Source organism: Oncorhynchus kisutch, linkage group LG8 (genome assembly GCF_002021735.2).
Source record: "Oncorhynchus kisutch isolate 150728-3 linkage group LG8, Okis_V2, whole genome shotgun sequence".
NCBI classification, from domain to species: Eukaryota; Metazoa; Chordata; class Actinopteri; order Salmoniformes; family Salmonidae; genus Oncorhynchus; species Oncorhynchus kisutch.
The window spans coordinates 63,205,012-63,224,698 of NC_034181.2; positions in this window are offsets into that span (position 1 = coordinate 63,205,012).

The following is a 19,687-nucleotide window of genomic DNA, read 5'->3' on the forward strand; positions in this document are numbered from 1 at the left end:
AAATGTCAACTACCTTTCATTCACCAAGGGGAAATTATTACAGGTTGGAGGCAATTACCCTCGATTTACCATGTTAGTTAACAGCGGGGGCACTGCTTTGCTGCTGTTGAGACAAGTGCTCATTTATGGCAAAGTTCAGTGGCAGAATACATCTGGTTTTGTTGTTCTCGCTGTTAAAACTGTAGTACCGATGATTTCTGCCAATTCTCTACTGCGTCCTTCTACTGTGTAGAATGCTACTGCCTGGTAATTTCATCATCACTCGTCTCACTACTATAGTTAACATGAAGCATAGCCAAGTTATGGTTTAGTTCAATGTACTTAATGGTTGGCAATGTTTGCATGTTCAGAGTTGATATAATGATCAGACGGTGGTCTCAGTGGGCCGAGTTAGTGTTTAGGATTACCAGTATTCTATATAAAGCAATGTAGTTCAACTATGTAGTCATATGGCTGACATACATCTCCTTCTGAGTGTTACAGTAAGTCCCCTCTACTCCTCACATTCCTACTCTCCACTCACTCCGTGAAGTTCATATAGCGTGGAAGTTCACTGTCCTGATCATTCCACGATCCAGCATTTTCCTTCCACCCGGGGGGGGGGGGGGGGGGGGGGGGGGGGGAGTGCATTCCAAGACCGCTGTTATCCATCCAATCTACAGAGCCACACAGGTTATTTGAGGATAGATCCATACATAAGATGCCCATCTCTCCAACTCCCATGGCTCTCCCCATCACCACACAACACCCTTCATGGGACTGCCTTAGTGGGGATTTCACATCCATCAAGCTGACATAAAATGATGAAATTCATTATGGAAGAACAGTGCAAGATTCCTGTAGTGGCAGACAATTGATGACTCTGTGACATGTCCTAATTATGCTACCTCCAAAGCTTTTGTTTTTAAAGACAAGTATTTCCCCCGAGGACACGGGGTTGTTTTTATCCCTTTATTACCACAGTCATACAGAATTTCTTATCATTACAGTTTTTAGGCTTAAATTAAGTTTAGAGTTGTTTTTTTTAAGTTATAGAATAATCCCCGGAGATTCTCTTTGCAGAAGAAAACATGTTGGTTTCAATAGCAAACCCACAGGACTGATTCTGAGTGCCCTAAAATTCCATCTTTAATACATTCCATTGAGATTTGGTTTGAACTGTGGCAGTGGAGCGGTGGCTTGTTTTCCTGTGCCTGTGCTGTGTGCTTCTCATGTCTCGTAGAAACACTGTGCACTTTGTGAAGAACAGTGACAGAAGACATTGATCTAAAGGGACTGTGTGGCTGTGTGCTGGGGAAACCCTGAGGGAGAAGGTGCCCCACTGAGAGAGAACAACCCTGAGAGCTCCACATAACAGGACACAAGTATATGCTCTTGTTCTGGGATCTCACGTCTATATTCACTTTTTCAGGGTATGATCTAGGTGAAACGTACTCTTGCATGTTGTTGGTTCTATGGTTGTATGTAATTACCCTAGACTAAAGATATTACCATAGCCACATTGTTTTGAATGGTACGTCTCAATTCCGCTACAGCATTTGCTCAGCGTGTGCTCTTTCACCCAAGTCCCTACAGTACATCTGTGCCAGATAGACTCCCATGCCTTGAATACTGTCAGTACTCCACAGATGTCTGTTGGGAATCACGTTCAGTGGCGTTCTCGTTCCCTCCATCCGCTCCTCCCTATCTCTTTTCCTGTCACTCCTGGATTTTGAATTGAGAACGTTAATCTTCGGAAGAATTGTCACTGTGAAATGAGAAGTAAGAAGTCCGTCTCATTGGCTTAATTCCGGTAATGAGAAGCGGTAGGTGGTACTTCTTATTTTACTGCTCCTTTGACGACTCCTGATGAGCATAATACTGTTGATCTTAGCCTGCTCACAAGAAAGTAGTCTCCCGTATTTAGTTACTTCCGCCCACGAGCCCGAGTTCCACTTCAGCAGGTCCACTGCAGTACTATATACAGCTGAGGGAGGCTGGCAATTGCTAGATTGTTTGGTCATACAGTACTGGACGAGAGGCTGTAGTCTTTGAAGTGAATCCAACCTGTTTTCAATTGCATTTTATTGGCATCCAGTGGGAAGGTGTGATGCACCTGCAGACAGTATTCCTGGCTCGACATGAAGCACAAGGACGACCAGGCAAACGCTCTCCATCAACAAATCATTACATTCGGTTATACTGAGGCATACCACAATCAGCCTGGTAAAGTAACACAGATTAACATCATGATACACAAATTAAGATTGCTTCTCTGTCAAGTCAAAGCAAGTGTTGGTCTGCTTGTACTTCTTTAAACTATCGTTGTTCTTCTTGTAACATCGGATTTGCTGTTTTCCATACAAACCAGACTAAATCAAGTAATCAACTTAATCAAGACCCTTTTTGGCTGCTGGAACAAATCTCTTAGCTGAACTAATGAGAGCCTTATAGGCCCAGTTCATTCAATATGGACAATCTGACTATCAGTTTGGACTGCTTGGGCTCCAGGTGTACAATAATCACTACATGGTTCAGTCCACCTGCACCACTGGCCCCCGGTGCTTGTTGTTTTGTGTCTGTCTGTCTGTCACACACACCACGGCACACAAAGGACATGACCCCTACCTGTAACCAGGACGGGAACCTCTCATTGGCATGTCAGGCCTCCAGATATTCTAACAAACGTCAGTGTGGGGGGGGGGGATCAATGAAGGGTAGAGAAGCTCTAGGGAGAGGTTGTAGGCTAGACACAGGAAAGATGGGCATCGATGAGCGAGGGAAGAGAGTGGCTATGTACTACCCCTGATAGAGTGTTAGGGTGATTCTGGAGACCACAATGCGTATGTACTAGCGCTGATGTGCTGTATGTAGGAGTGACATGATGGATGTTGAACCTAGTCAGAGGTTTCTCAGGGGAATAGAGCTGTCAGGGTGGCAGGACTCATTTGGTACTGATGAGCATGTTACTATGACGCAAAGGCACCCTGAGGGACACACGTTGATGAGAGAAACATGTAGGCACACACAGGAACACAAAAACACCGGCATGTCCATATTCCCACCCACACTCCTATGGCCACCATGTTATTGAAAGGATCCCTGACCTTCTGGTTTCCACCAATGTCCCATCGGTCGTGACCTCAATACGCTTCCCCATCTGCTCCCCAAATGTTACAGTGGAACGTTTCACTGGACAGACAAATGAAGGAATAGACTGGTGGTCCTCTCCTCACCTCTCCTCTCTCCTCACTGTTTTCCTGTCCCTCTCACTGAGATTTTGTGACCTGCAGCCCTCTACCTCCAATGTCATTTTCTGCGCCTAGAGCTCATTTGAGATGGGGTTCCATCAGACGGTGGCCTTTCGTACATGTGGCACATACAGGCTCAAGGGAAGGACAGCGGCATAACACCAAATCAAAATCAAAGATTATAATACAAACAGCCCCGCGGGTCTCTCTAATGACTAAGGTGAGCCCCAGACTCTGGCTCTGACTGCACCGCAATACTAATGAGCAGTCTCATGGACGGGGAAATGTCGAGGAGAGTGACTGGCATAGTAAGTGGTTCCTCATCTCACTGTGGGTTTCAGTTGCACAACACCAGGACAGTTAGCTAACATGCCATGTTATGATGACTGGCCATGAAATCTAAATCCCAAAGAACAGAGGGAGAAACAAAGACAAAGGAGGGGAGAGAGAGAGAGAGAGAGAGAGAGAGAGAGAGAGAGAGAGAGAGAGAGAGAGAGAGAGAGAGAGAGAGAGAGAGAGAGAGAGAGAGAGAGAAAATAGAATAGGAGAATTCCATTGTCATGTGTTTCCCAAAGCAAGTGGAGCCTGTACATTTGATGAAGCGGCCCATTCAATTAGCTCTCGACATCCACAGCTGTTCCCTTGGGTGTCGTTCTCACAGATGTTCAGTGTGCTGTTGTCTGCAAAACTCAGAGACTCTCTACTCTCCCCCTCTCCCTCTAGCCTCCTCTAGCCTCCTCTCCTCTCCTCTCCTCTCCTCTCCTCTCCTCTCCTCTCCTCTCCTCTCCTCTCCTCTCCTCTCCTCTCCTCTCCTCTCCTCTCCTCTCCTCTCCTCTCCTCTCCTCTCCTCTCCCTCTGTCTCTTCCTCTCTCTCTCTCCCTCTAGCCTCCTCTTTTCTCCCTCTTCCTCTCTCTCCCTCTAGCCTCCTCTTTTCTCCCTCTCCCTCTCCCTCTCCCTCTAGCCTCCTCTCCTCTCTGTCTTCCTCTCACTCTCCCTCTAGCCTCCTCTCCTATATACTCTCCAGACAATAACACAACAAGGTCATGGCTGACTGAATGGTTATAAAGAGCTAGCAGACACTTACTGGTCTGAATCTGAAATCTCAGACCGCTGCAGCTTGATATCGCTCAAGGAAACAGGCACTCATAAATGGCTCCCTTACTCACAAAGATAGTTTGTTTTTGTCTATTTTAATAATGTCCAGACAGAGTGACAGACGCACAGATGAACAGACAGTCAGACAGAGGCTTTCATTACGTAGACACAGACACACAGACAGAGACACACAATTCAGTCCCATTCAAAATCCTATTTTCCCTAACCCCTAACCCTAACCGTACCTTAACCTTAACCCTTAACCCTTAAACCTAACCTTAACCCTAACCTTAAACCATGCACACACACACACACACACACACACACACACACACACACACACACACACACACACACACACACACACACACACACACACACACACACACACACACACACACACACACACACACACACACACACACACTGACCAGCCCTTTTTGACAGACGTAGTGATTGATCTGATACAGCCCTGGGTGCCACTTCATTATGTGGAGTCTCATTGATAAGAGAACAGCTATACAACTATTTTCTTTCTCTTAATCTCTTCTGTGGGGTGGTGTTGCTACAGAGACATCTATGGACCCTGGCTAAATATCATTATTCATTTGGTTCCCAGGCTTTAGGTCATGATTAGTCTACACATAGTACAGTACAGCCCAGAAATTCCTGCCAAAGGCCACAAAAATGGCTTGCTCTTCAGAGGTAGGGAGAGAGGAAGGGGGAGAGGGAGAGGGAGAGAGGAAGGGGGAGAGGGATAGGGAGAGAGGAAGGGGGAGAGGGATAGGGAGAGAGGAAGGGGGAGAGGGAGAGGGAGAGGGAGAGAGGAAGGGGGAGAGGGAGAGGGAGAGAGGAAGGGGGAGAGGGATAGGGAGAGAGGAAGGGGGAGAGGGAGAGGGAGAGAGGAAGGGGGAGAGGGAGAGGGAGAGAGGAAGGGGGAGAGGGAGAGGGAGAGAGGAAGGGGGAGAGGGAGAGGGAGAGAGGAAGGGGGAGAGGGAGAGGGAGAGAGGAAGGGGGAGAGGGATAGGGAGAGAGGGATAGGGATAGGGAGAGCCGTGCAAACCCACACGCAGGGCCAAGCCAAATAACGGCTAGAGTATTTGTTCTCGACTGCCTGATTTAGAGCTCTGGCATTTGGGATTTAGATGGGCAGGTTAAAACACCGCCCAGGCATTTCCTGACGGCACACGGTGTGAGGATAAACCTTGGCTGCTTTCACTTCACCAGATATAGATACAGACACCAGACAGAGGGACATGCTCTTTCTAGGTCCAGACAGTGTCACATACACAGACCACCAGAGAGTCTCTACACCTCCCTTCTACATCCTAGATCTACAGTATACTGTACAGCTATTCCTATCCCTGAAGGCACACATACAACCGGTGAACATATACATGGGCACAGGACAGCGGAACAGTATATTGACATGTTGCTATCAAAGACATCACTCCAGAAGTCCTTTAAATACACTGTTACAAAGACAATTATTTGTGTGTGTGCATCTACCCCAGACAGTTCCAGTTGAGATTCAAGACTTTTGACTGATCTTCAGTCTATTACCATTGTTCACAACAACAGACCAATTTGAATATAGAGGAGCAGGAAGTTTTCCAGAGCCAGAACAGTAATGGCTGTAAACAAGCCTGACTCAACAGTACTATTCACTGACTCAATGACTGGCGGCTCTTTGGAAGCCCTTTCATGTTTCTGCCCAATCTCATCCCCACTGTCTGCGGAGCGGTTTAGAGACAGGCTATTGGGCAAGGCTCAGAACAAATGCATTGGACCAAATGCATCATCAATATAAAGGGTCCTCTAATGACCAAGTTTGTAATGAGCACAAATGGTATTTTGTTTCTTCTCATTATCAGAACAATAGACTCACACTAATGGCATTAACCATCTCACAACAAGTCAAATAGGTTGAACGAAGAAACCTACAAATTACTGCCACCTAGTGGCTGCCATGGTGGGTAAACGTGTAATATTGACACTCGTTGAAAGCTATATTTGCAGATGCTCGGATGCTCTCAGACATGCGTTAATATACACTGAGTGTACACAACAATAGGAACACTGAGTTATTGTTGAGTTGCTCCCCCTTTTTCCCTCAGAACCTCCTCAATTAGCTGGGGCATGGACTACAAGGTGTAGAAAGCGTTCCACAGGGATGCTGGCCCATGTTGACTCCAATGCTTAGTTGGTGGACCATTCTTGATGCACACAGGAAACTGCTTAGCATGAAAAACCCAGCAGAGTTGCAGTTCTTGACACACTCAAACCGGTGTGTTTGGCACCTACTACCATACCCTGTTCAAAGGGACTTAAATATTTTGTCTTGCTCACTTCCATTGTGCTTCTGAATGGCGCAGAAACACAATATTTGTCTCAATTGTCTCAAGGCTTAAAAATGATTCTTTAACCTGTCTCCGCCCCTTTGAAGTGGATTAATTAAACAGGTGACATCAATAAGGGATCATAGTTTTCACCTAGATTCACCTGGTCAGTCTATGTCATGGAAAGAGCAGGTGTTCCTGATGTTTTGTACACTTAGTGTATATACCCATCAGCCACTCAGCCACCAAAGCACACATACGTCAACTCATTTTTATCTATGTCTTGTCCTGCAGCGAAGAATATCATGCGTACCAGACATAAACCCCAGGCTAACCTGAAACCAACCCACTCCAAATGCCCTTCTCTGGACCATTCGAAAGCCTACAGGCAGCTTATATGTTAGAAGCATATGGAAGTGGTGAGTTTCAATTTTCCTCAATACAATAAATATAGTGTAGGTGGACTATTTAGTTGAGTATGACCGAGTAGCTCTGTTTCTGCGTTGCATACTCCCTGCATATTAATGTCCTCTGCAATGAATCAGCCAGACCTCCAGTAAGGTGACACTCCCGTCCTCTGTCTTCGTCTCTCATAGGACACCTTCACAGCGCACACACACACAAGACCTACAGACTACACTCGACCGCTCTTCTGCAGGCGCGATGCAGTGCATGACTACATCGCACTGCTGTAAGTGGTTGGAGGACACGACAGTGGATGAATAATAGCATCATGACTCACTATAGGGTCACATAATGTAATAGCCGATGCTGTTACTTAGCGAACGGCTGAATATATGAATATGAGTGAACCTAAGTGGTCCAAATAATACTACCATATTAATGGGACGTTGATGAACAAGTGATTCATATTTCTTATACTAGGTCGCTGTATCCAGTCATAACAACCCTGGGCTCCACCCACAAGCTTACAGTAATAACTAAGGGACATTAGGCTGACAACTTTAAGGATGAGAAGGCCCAAAACTTTATGGTGACAGTCAACGGGAACGTCAGCAGGAGTGGATTTGGACTAGCAGAGAACTTGTGATTCTTGTGCATCTTCAATGTGCCCTTTGAGACAAAACAATAATCTGGGACAAAGATAAATCAATAAAAGGAAGGACATATTATTCTTCTCATTGTGCACTTCTCAGGTCTTTATCAAGCTGCAATATTGTTCACTCTCAGCCCTTTCAGCCCGAACTGCTCTCCTCCACCAGAGAGATAAGAGGAGTGCCCTTTCTTCGCACGCACACACACACGCACGCACGCACGCACAAACACACACACACACACACACACACACACACACACACACACACACACACACACACACACACACACACACACACACACACACACACACACACACACACACACACACACACACACACACACACACACACACCACACACACACACACACACACACACACACACACACACACACACACACACACACACACACACACACACACACACACACACACACACACACACACACACACAATAGTATGATATCATCCTATTAAAAGATACAGGACACTAAAACAGCATTACAGATAGAGTTACACAGTGTTCCTTCATTGTGAATTGAAGAAATGAAATAAGCCTCCAAGGATAATCAATGGGCAGCACTCGGTAACCACCAACCATGAACAATTCTAAAAGAGCACCTACTTCTAAGTCTGCCCAGTCGAGAGGACAAAATGCCAGACGGTTATTATCCTTCTGAAATGCAATGTCCATCAAGCCAATAACATACAGTACTCAATGCACTGGACAGAATATCAATCGTTCTAGGAAAAGGCCCCCAGTGAAATCTATGTATGTGGGCAGAGCATAGGTTCACCATGTATGCATTGACTACTTGACTATTGCAACACCCACCCAGTCACTCAGAGGGCTCTTCTTCCTTCCTCTACACTCAACAACAGAACACTTAACCTTCTACTGAGCCCCTCTTAGCCCTAACATGACACCATGTACTTTATTTTGGCCTCATAAGAACCGTAGAGGTTGCAAAAGTGGTGAGGAGCAAAACAGGAAGATCCTCTCTCCTCTCTCTCTTAGTCGTAACAGGAAATAACGCAGCTGCAGCCAAAGACAGCTCTGAAGCGATTTGATAAAAGAAACACCAGGCAATTACACTGCAGCTGCCCACATGAGAATAAGAGGGCATAACCTTGTGCAGTGACATGGTCATCATTAAGCCCCCAGAGAGGGAAAACAGGCACCGCTGCTCTGTGATCACAGTGTCTGTCTGGCTCGCTGAAGCAGAGCAGGGTAGGGCTCACTGCTGCCTGGCTGACTCTCCTCCCTCTCTGCTCCCTCTCTGCTCCATCTCTCCCCAAAACTACATGATGATGGCCAAAGACACCATGACATGGAAAAGCAGAATGTGTCATCAAAATAACACAATTGAACTAACACAATTTAACTAGATCCTCTGGCCCTCTGATCTCCTGTGGTCATTAGTGGGAAGGCTGTGCTCTTACAGAGGCTTAAGAAGGTAGACATCTAATGCCAGAAGTTAAGTCTTTGCAAAGTATTACAGCCTGGACCCACTGTCCCAGGCTTTATAATCACTTTACAATGCATGATTTTGCTGATGATCATGGATGATAGCTACAGTGCCTTGCAAAAGTATTCATCTCCCTTGGCGATTTTCCTATTTTGTTTCATATAATGGACATACACAAAATAGTCCAAATTGGTGAAGTGAAATTAAAAAAAAAAAATTTGAAAAGTGGTGCGAGCGTATTTATTCACCCCCTTTGCCATGAAGCCTCTAAATAAGATCTGGTGCAACCAATGACCTTCAATAAGTCCACCTGTGTGCAATATAAGTGTCACATGATCTGTCTCTTGATCTCTGTATATATACACCTGTTCTGACAGGCCCCAGAGTCTGCAACACCACAAAGCAAGGGGTACCACCAAGCAAGCGGCACCATGAAGACCAAGGAGCTCTCCAAACAGTTCAGGAACAAAGTTGTGGAGAAGTACATATCAGAGTTGGGTTATAAAAAAATATCAGAAAGTTTGAACATCCAGAATATGGCACCACAACAAACCTGCCAAGAGAGGGCCGTCCACCAAAACAGGCAAGGTGAGGAAACAAAGAGACCAAAGATAACCATGAAGGAGCTGCAAAGCTCCACAGTGGAGATTGGAGTATCTGTCCATAGGACCACTTTAAGTCGTACACTCCACAGAGCTGGTCTTTACGCAAGGGTGGCCAGAAAAAAATGATTGCTTAAAAATAAGTAAACATGTTTGGTGTTCACCAAAATGCATGTCGGAGACTCCCCAAACATATGGAAGAAGGTACTCTGGTCAGACGAGACTAAAATTGAGATTTTTTGCCATCAAGGAAAAAGCTATTTCTGGCGCAAACCCAACACCTCTCACCACCCCGAGAATACCATCCCCACACTGAAGCATGGTGGTGGCAGCATCATGCTGTGGGGATCTTTTTCATTGGCAGGGACTGAAAAACGGGTCAGAATTGAAGGATTGATGGATGGTGCTAAATACAGACAAATTCTTGAGGGAAACCTGTTTCAGTCTTCCAGAGATTTGAGACTGGGACGGAGGTTCACATTTCAACAGGACAATGACCCTAAGCATACTGCTAAAGCAACACTCAAGTGGTTTAAGGGGACACATTTAAATGTCTTGGAATGGCCGAGTCAAAGCCCAGACCTCAATCCAATTGAGAATCTGTGGTATGACCTAAAGATTGCTGTACACCAGCGGAACCCATCCAACTTAAAGGAGCTGGAGCAGTTTTGCCTTGAAAAATGAGCAAAAATCCCAGTGATTAGATGTGCCAAGCTTATAGAGACATACCCAAAGAGACTTGCAGCTGTAATTGCTGCAAAAAGTGGGTCTACAAAGTATTGACTTTGGGGATTGAATAGTTATGCACACAAAAGTTTTCTGTTTTTTTTGTCTTATTTATTGTTTGTTTCACAATAAAAAATATTTAGCATCTTCAAAGTGGTAGGCATGTTGTGTAAATCAAATGATACAACCCCCCCCCCCAAAAAAAAATATTTTAATTCCAGGTTGTAAGGCAACAAAATAGGAAAAATGCCAAGGGGGGTGAATACTTTCGCAAGCCTCTATAATGCATAAGTTCTATACCAGTTTTTAGTGAAAGAAAAAGCCAAGTTTGCGTGGGTGTTCAACCTAAAAAGGACTAATATTTTCTTGCCAGCCTCAGGGATACCATCATGGATACTTTATATGAGTCTCACTAACAGCAGCACAGTCTGTCCTCTGCTCTGCCTGCCTGCTACACCAGCATCAAAAACAATGACAAAGTTCATTTCAAAGGCATGACTCAACTCTAAGTCTTTGTCTCCAACTCTCCATGTTAAAGTTAGCCCTTATTTTCTCCACCCTTTATTCTAGCTGGTATAAGTCAAGCAACACTATTAGAGACCTTCCGCCTGGGTAATACTGACCAGACCAAACATACAGGATAGTTCCTTTTTTTCCATGCCTGTTTTTCATTATTGTGCCAATATTGCTATTGATTTCATATTTGGTGGAGAAGGTGAGCCAGCTAGAAGCGATCGTCTAGTTGTTGTGCCCGATCATGCTGCAAGTTTGACTTTGTTTCAACAAGTTAATCATCTTTGTGTTTGTCCCCAAAGCAGCAGAGGCTGAGCCAAGGGAAATGCAGGTATTTCTGGGAGAGGGGAGCAGAGAGTATAGTCGCCCATGCATAAGGTCCTCATTTGTTCTGAATGTACAGTCATGCTTCACTACTTCTGGACTGGAAATACTGATACAGCAGATTCCGATTCAGAGTGTTTAATAGTCACATGTACAGGGGTTGCAGGTGGGATTGCAGGGTACAGTTCAAATCTTAGGCTCCGAGCTGCAGGACTAAGTGAAATAAAATAATGAAAATGGTAATAAAAAACAACAGCCACAGAAATAGAAATAGCACTATATACATCATCACTGTAGTAGCGATCAATTAATGTCTATGGAGGTGGAGGCAGAGTAAAGACTGTTGAGGGGGTGTGAATAAATGGCCATAGGGGGAGCAGCATGACCAGTGATGAATGTCATTGGGTTGCTGTGGTAGCCATGCTGGTTAAGTGTGCTTTGATTTCTAAATAAATCACTGACAGCGTCACCAGCAAAGCACCCCAACACCATCACACCTCCTCCTCCATGTTTTACAGTTGTCACGTTTGCTCCCGCCCTGCATCATGCACCCCTATCATCCATTACGCACACCTGCCTTCCCTCGTCACGCACATCAGCGATATTGGACTCACCTGGACTCACCTGGACATCACCTGTTATATTACCTCCCCTATATTTGTCAGTTCCCCAGATCTGTTCCCCGCTTCTGCATTGATTGCCTTTTGTTTGTGTTACCTGTTTGCTGACGCTGTTCCTGTCTCGTTCCATGTCCGTTATTTATTAAATGTGTTACTTCCCGTATCTGCTTTGTCTCTCCAGCGTCATTCCATGTGACAACGGTGGAGCATGGAGATGTCATCAAGACAAATGGTAGCTACTTTGAAGAATTTAAAATATAACATATATTTTTATTTGTTTAACATTCTTTGGGTTACTACATGATTCCATATGTGTTATTTCATAGTTTTGATGTCTTCACTATTATTTTACAATGTAACAAATAGTAAAAATAAAGAAAAACCCTTGAATGAATCAAACTTTTTACTGGTACTGTATATAACATTCTATTGGTTGCAATAATTTTGTAAAATAATTTAAATAGAACAATTCTAGGTTTTGAATCCGGCGTCATTTTGGAGAGGTTGTTTACATGGCACCACGTTGTCAGAGTGCATACCTCCTTGTAGGATGTCTCGTCGTTGTTAGTAATCAGGCCTACTACTATTGTGTTGTCAGCGAACTTGATGATGGAGTTGGAACTGTGTGAGTCCACGCAGTCATGGGTATACTTGGAATACAGGAGAGGAGAGGACTGAGGACGCACCCTTGTGGGGCCCAGGTGTTGAGAATCAGTGTTGAGGAGGTAATGTCGCCTACCTTCACCACCTGGGGGCGGCCCGTCAAGAAGTCCAGGACTCAGTTGTATAGGGAGGAGTTCAGACCCAGGGCCGTGAGCTTTGTAATGAGCTTATAGGGCACTATGGTATTGAAGGACGAGCTGTATTCAAGGAACTCTTTGATTGGACTCCATGTAAGCTGACTCCTGACTCCAGTTAGCTTTTGGAGAAGTCATTAGCCTAGAGGTTCACATACCTTTTCCAACCTACACTGTGATTGTTTAAATGATGTATTCAATATAGACAAGAAAAATACAATCATTTGTGTGGTATTAGTTTAAGATGACAAATCTATGCATAAATCCAGGTAATTCCAAAGGGTTCACATACTTGTTCTTGCCACTGTATGCATTCCTTTTGTCCAGGTGGGTAAGGGCAGTGTGCAGTGCAATGGCGATTGCGTCGTCCGTGGGCGGTAGGGGAATTGGAGAGGATCAAGTGTGTCGGGGAAGGAGGAGGTGATATGGTCTTTGACTAGCCTCTCGAAGCACTTCATGATGGCCGAGGTGAGTGAGGATCGAGTGTGTCGGGGAAGGAGGAGGTGATATGGTCTTTGACTAACCTCTCGAAGCACTTCATGATGGCGGAGGTGAGTGCTAACGGCCAGTAGTCATTCACTTCAGTTACTTTCCCTTTCTTGGGCACAGGGATGATAGTGGACATCTGAAGCAGGTGGGTATAGCGGCCTGAGCTAGGGAGATATTGACAATGTCAGAAAACACAACAGGCAGCTGGTCTGCACATGCTCTGAGGGCAAGGCTAGGAATGCCGGTTGGTCCGGCAACCTTGAGAGGGATAACACGTTTGAATGACTTACATACCTCCTCAGCGGAGACTGTGAGTGCGTAGCCCACATTGTCATCGGGGGCTCTCCTCGGCAGCTCAGGGTCATTGTGCTCAAATTGTGAGAAAAACGTGTTTAACTCCTCCGGTTGGTGACCACGATGTGGCTGGATTTATTTTTGTCATCTGTGATCGTTAGGAGCCCCTGCCACATATGCCTCGTGTCCGACCAGTTAAATTGCTCCTCCACTTTGTCCTTATTCTTGTGTTTCGCTATCTTGATTGATCTGCGTATGTCGAATTTGTACTGTTTAACCAAACTATTGTCCCCGGTCACTTTGCCCTTTTTATAAGCGGCATCTCTCTCTTTCAGTTTTCCTACAAGGCTGCTATCAATTTGAATTAACGCGGAACATATTCCAGTCCACGTGATTAAAACAGTCCAGTAGGCTGCCTATACTTTATATGCGTCATATTTAGGACGACGACTGCCAATCATAAAATGATAGGGCCGCCTCTGGCTTTGAGAAATCTATCCCTCATGCTATGCTGTGTCACACCTGCTCCCCATCATTGCTGATTCCTACAAATGTCAATAAGTAGGTATGATGACTGTACTATAAATTGGATCTTAATCATTGTTGGGGCATTCGTAACATTTGTAAATGTATAATGCATTTATCGATGCAGTCATGAATAAATACTGGTCCAATAATGCAGACCTCAGGTAATGCCTGTGTCTTGGAGAGTCCATATCTGTCTGTTTTGAGGAATGGCCTCTGTTTGGAGAGTAATCATGTTTGGACGCGGGTTGGAGATTATCATGTTTGGACTCGGGGACCGGAGTCAAGCGGGGAGAGGGATGTGAACCGTGCGATGCAGGGCAATTGCTCCTAACCCTTGTCCACTGGCGACAAGCAGGAGGCTTGAGGGACTCTGAGGGTCAATGCTGATTAATTGGGAACCTGTTGCATGGTGCTGCAAGGGCCTGGCTCCATGTAGGGTCTCCAGTCACTCTGATGTGGGAGAGAGTTAAGGGGCTGCATCAGAGAAGAGGGGCTCAATTAGATTTCAGCAGGGATCTTCAGCATCGCTAATAAACAATAACTGACATGTTGCAGCATTACTTTACATTTGCCCAGTACCATTGAGAAATCTTTAGAACCCCCTCAAGTGAATTTCATTTTACAAGAGGATTGGAGTGTATGTATAGATGATGAATCAAATGAAGACTTAGCCAGTGTGGTGTTTGAGTGCCTTGCAGAATGTGGAGAAGGAACCTCCATTGGTTCATGTTTTCCTGTAGTAGTAGTTTTTTGTTGTGCTTGTGTATTTAAGTGCGAGCGATTAAGCATGAAGAGCTATGTGAATGGACGATCATTATAGCCGTTTAGAAATGAGCACCGTGTAGAATCCCAAGCAGAATAATAGATGATGTCTTTGTTTATGGAACCTTTGTTTTAAGAGGAGTGTACAGAGAGTATGGTTTGTGAGTGTACTCAAATAATGGGACACTTAACTCACTAGGGCGCAAAACATTTCAATGGATCCAATTAAAGCAAGGCAACTCATTTTTCAATGCACTCATGCCTATCAAATGAATCACACTTTTTCAGCAGCGGATTCTGAATTGCGGAGAGGGGGAAAGGAAAACATACGGTCAGCGGTTTCTTTTCAATCCTTTTCACGTGGGTTTGTTCTTCTCGTGTGATGCGTACTCAGGTGCTAATATTCTGCAGCTACTGGAGGAGAGAGAGCTAGGCAGGCAGCAGGCGAGACAGAGCCCCCAGTGTCGCTAGCTGCTCCATAGTTTACAATATGAGAGTCAGCAGGATAAGAGATTGGCGCCCTGCACACACACACACACACGCACACATGCACACACACACACACAAACACACACCCTTACACACACACACACACACACACACACACACACACACACACACACACACACACACACACACACACACACACACACACACACACACACACACACACACACACACACACACACACACACACACACACACACACACACACACACACACACAAGACATCCTGTCAAGAAAGAGGTCAGCTGAAAGTGGAAGCCAGACAAATTACACATCCACACTGACAAAGGGGTTGGAGAGAGGGAAGGTGCATTGTGGGTCCCTCCCAGGGCCTGGATTTGTCTCAGATGAGTAATGGTGTTGGGCCCGGTGCTGGTTGATCATACATGCAATCAGTGTGAACCAGATGCTTTCAAAAGACTCAAATCCAGTCTGTGAGAGGACAGTTGGTTTCCCAGGCCCGCCGGGGCTTCCCAGGGCGGTCATTAGGGATGGTTAAAACGTAATCTCATCTTCACCAGTAGATGGCGTGGATGTCCTAAGTCTGCTGCTGTCTTACTGGAGGTTTTTTTCCTGCTTCCTTCATTTGACTAGTTTTATAATGATGTCGCTGAATTACATAAGAGTGCAGCATCCCTCTCACTCTCTCTCACCAGGCTGGCTCTCCATAAGAAATGATGCGTTAGATCTTCTCTGCTGAAAGTCCCTCATTCTTTTCTTTGTTAATGCGCAGAGCTCCATCATAGAGCCACCAAAATGTTTTTTCTTCTTTCTGTACAGTGATGGAGAAATCCAGCTTTGATCACTGACCTAATTAATGAACCAATTGATGAATGCAAATACCAGATTAGCTATGCAAATGTCACAGCGGAAAACAAATACTCTGCCCTCATTTGGAACTTCTGAAGGCTCTAAAGAAATTATAAATGCATGAGACAAGATCTTGCTCATGATACATTTAAGAAAGAGTAAAGCTGTGGATTAGGGTCTGCGGCTGAGCTGAGTGAGGAGCTTTTGGGAGACACTGTGGCGGAGAAGGGGAAAGGGAAAGGACTTAACACCGGCAAGGCCCTGATGTGAGGAGAAAATAATGAAAACGAAAGCAGAGAGGCTTAAAAAAGTCATCGTTCTAAAACGACAAGATTTTCCCACAAGCCTGTGCCGTGTACTAAGGATCAGGGGTCCTTCATATGCTACTCATGTCCGTTTCTGCACTGGAGGGTCCAGGGATTAAGTTGCTGGCCTTGGAAATGAAGCCAAACTGGTCTGAGGTTCACTGTGCAATATATATATATACACTACCAGTCAAAAGTTTTAGAACACCTACTCATTCAAGGGTTTTTCTTAATTTTTTTACTCATTTCTACATTGTAGAACAATAGTGAAGAAATCAAACTTATGAAAGATCACATATGAAATCATGGAGTACCAAAAAAGTGTTAAACAAATCAAAATATATTTTATATTACTAAAGGACACCAAGAAACACAAGCAATGGACATTAGACCGATGGGAATGTATCCTTTGGTCTGGAGTCCAAATTAAAAATTCCCTTAACATTTACTCAGTACTTTTTTGAAACACCTTTGGCAGCGATTACAGTATTAAGTATTAAGTATTAAGTATTTTTTGGGTATGACGGTACAAGCTTGGCACACCTGTATTTGGGGAGTTTCTCCCATTGTTCTCTCAAGCTCTGTCAGGTTGGATGGGGAGCGTTGCTGCACATCTATTTTCAGGTCTCTCCAGAGATGTTAGATTGGGTTCAAGTCTGGGCTCTGGCTGGGACACTCAATGACATTCAGAGCCCTGAAGCCACTCCTGTGTTGTCTTGGATGTGTGCTTAGGGTTGTTGTCCTGTTGGAAGGTGAACCTTCGCCCCAGTGAGAGGCTCTGAGCGCTCTGGAGCAGGTTTTCATCAAACATCTCACTGTACTTTGCTCAGTTCATCTTTCCCTCGATCCTGACTAGTCTCCAAGTCCCTGCCACTGAAAAACATGCCCACAGCATGATGCTGCCACCACCATTCTTCACGGTAGGGATGGTGCCAGCTTACTTCCAGATGTGACGCTTGGCATTCAGGCCAAAGAGCTCAATGTTGTTTTTATCAGACCAGAGAAGGTGGTCCATTAGGTGCCTTTTTTGGTAAACTCCAAGCGGGCTGTCATCTGCCTTTTACTGAGAAGTGGCTTCAGTCTGGCCACTCTACCATAAAGGTCTGATGGTGGAGTGCTGCAGAGATGGTTGTCCTTCTGGAAGGTTCTCCAATCTTCACAGAGGGAACTCTGGAACTTTGTCAGACTGACCATCAGGTTCTTGGTCACCTACCTGACCAAGGGCCATTCTCCCCCGATTGCTCAGTTTGGCCTGACAGCCAGCTCTAGGAAGAGTCTTGGTGGTTCTAAACTTCTTCCATTCAAAAATAATGGAGGCCACTGTGCTCTTGGGGACCTTCAATGCTGCAGATATATTTTAGTACCCTTCCCCAGAACAGTGCCTCGACACAATCCTGTCTCGGACCTCTACGGACAATTCCTTCAACCTCATGGCTTGGTATTTACTCTGACATGCACTGTCAACCATGGGACATTATATAGACAGGTGTGTGCCTTTCCAAATCCTGTCCTATTAATTGAATTTACCACAAGTGGACTCCAGTCAAGTTGTAGAAGCATCTCACAGATGATCAAAGCAACTGGATGCACCTGAGCTCAATTTCGAGTCTCATAGAAAAGGGTCTGAATACTTATGTAAATAAGTTATTTCTGTTTAAAAAATATATTTGAAAACCTGTTTTAGCTTTGTCATTATGGAATATTGTGAGTAGAGTGACGTGTAAAAAAACAAACAATTTAATCCATTTTAGAACAAGGCTGTAATGTAACAAAATGTGGAATAAGTCAAGGGGTCCGAATACTTTCTGAATGCACAGAGGGCAGGGGAGAGGAGAGGGAGCTGCCAGCCATTGCTCTCTAATTAAATTCAAACTCTTCTTTGACGAGTGAACAAACTGCTCTCTGACTGCCCTATTTTGCCTTTGCATCGCTATTGTTATACAGTTTAATACCTAAATAAAGGACAACATGCTAAAAACACAGGGACTCCTACCTCTCTCCCTATATACATGTGATGCATTCAGAAAGCCCAGGGTTGTCGGAGCAGTGCTGTGTTTGTTAGTCTCCAATGCATGCAGCTGCAGCTGATAATGCCATTATCTGGACAGATTTGCATAGGTAAGTGGCAGCACTCTGGTGGAGCCGAGCTTTGCTGCAGCAGGAGGCTGACCGAAAGCCAAGACGTTAAGACAGAAACACTTTCCCTTGGCCTGCTAAAAGGTTAAAACAGCTTGCTACCCCACCCCACCCTCTCCTCTCCTCTCCATGGGCCTCAGTGGCAGATGCCAAAGCTCTGCTGTACGACTAACCAGAGTACACTAGTCAGATAGCCTCTACTGGCTGGGATACCAGAGTACACTAGTCATAAAGCCTCTACTGGCTGGGTTACCAGAGTACACTAGTCAGAAAGCCTCTACTGGCTGGGTTACCAGAGTACACTAGTCAAAAAGCCTCTACTGGCTGGGTTACCAGAGTACACTAGTCATAAAGCTTCTACTGGCTGGGTTACCAGAGTACACTAGTCATAAAGCCTCATAAAGTGTACCAGAGTACACTAGTCAGAAAGCCTCTACTGGCTGGGTTACCAGAGTACACTAGTCATAAAGCATCTACTGGCTGGGTTACCAGAGTACACTAGTCATAAAGCCTCTACTGGCTGGGTTACCAGAGTACACTAGTCAGAAAGCCTCTACTGGCTGTGTTACCAGAGTACACTAGTCATAAAGCATCTACTGGCTGGGTTACCAGAGTACACTAGTCAGAAAGCATCTACTGGCTGGGTTACCAGAGTACACTAGTCATAAAGCATCTACTGGCTGGGTTACCAGAGTACACTAGTCATAAAGCATCTACTTGCTGGGTTACCAGAGTACACTAGTCATAAAGCATCTACTGGCTGGGTTACCAGAGTACACTAGTCATAAAGCATCTACTGGCTGGGTTACCAGAGTACACTAGTCAGAAAGCCTCTACTGGCTGGGTTACCAGAGTACACTAGTCATAAAGCATCTACTGGCTGGTTTCCAGAGTACACTAGTCATAAAGCCTCTACTGGCTGGGTTACCAGAGTACACTAGTCAGAAAGCCTCTACTGGCTAGGTTACCAGAGTACACTAGTCAAAAAGCCTCTACTGGCTGGGTTACCAGAGTACACTAGTCAGAAAGCCTCTACTGGCTGGGTTACCAGAGTACACTAGTCAGAAAGCCTCTACTGGCTGGG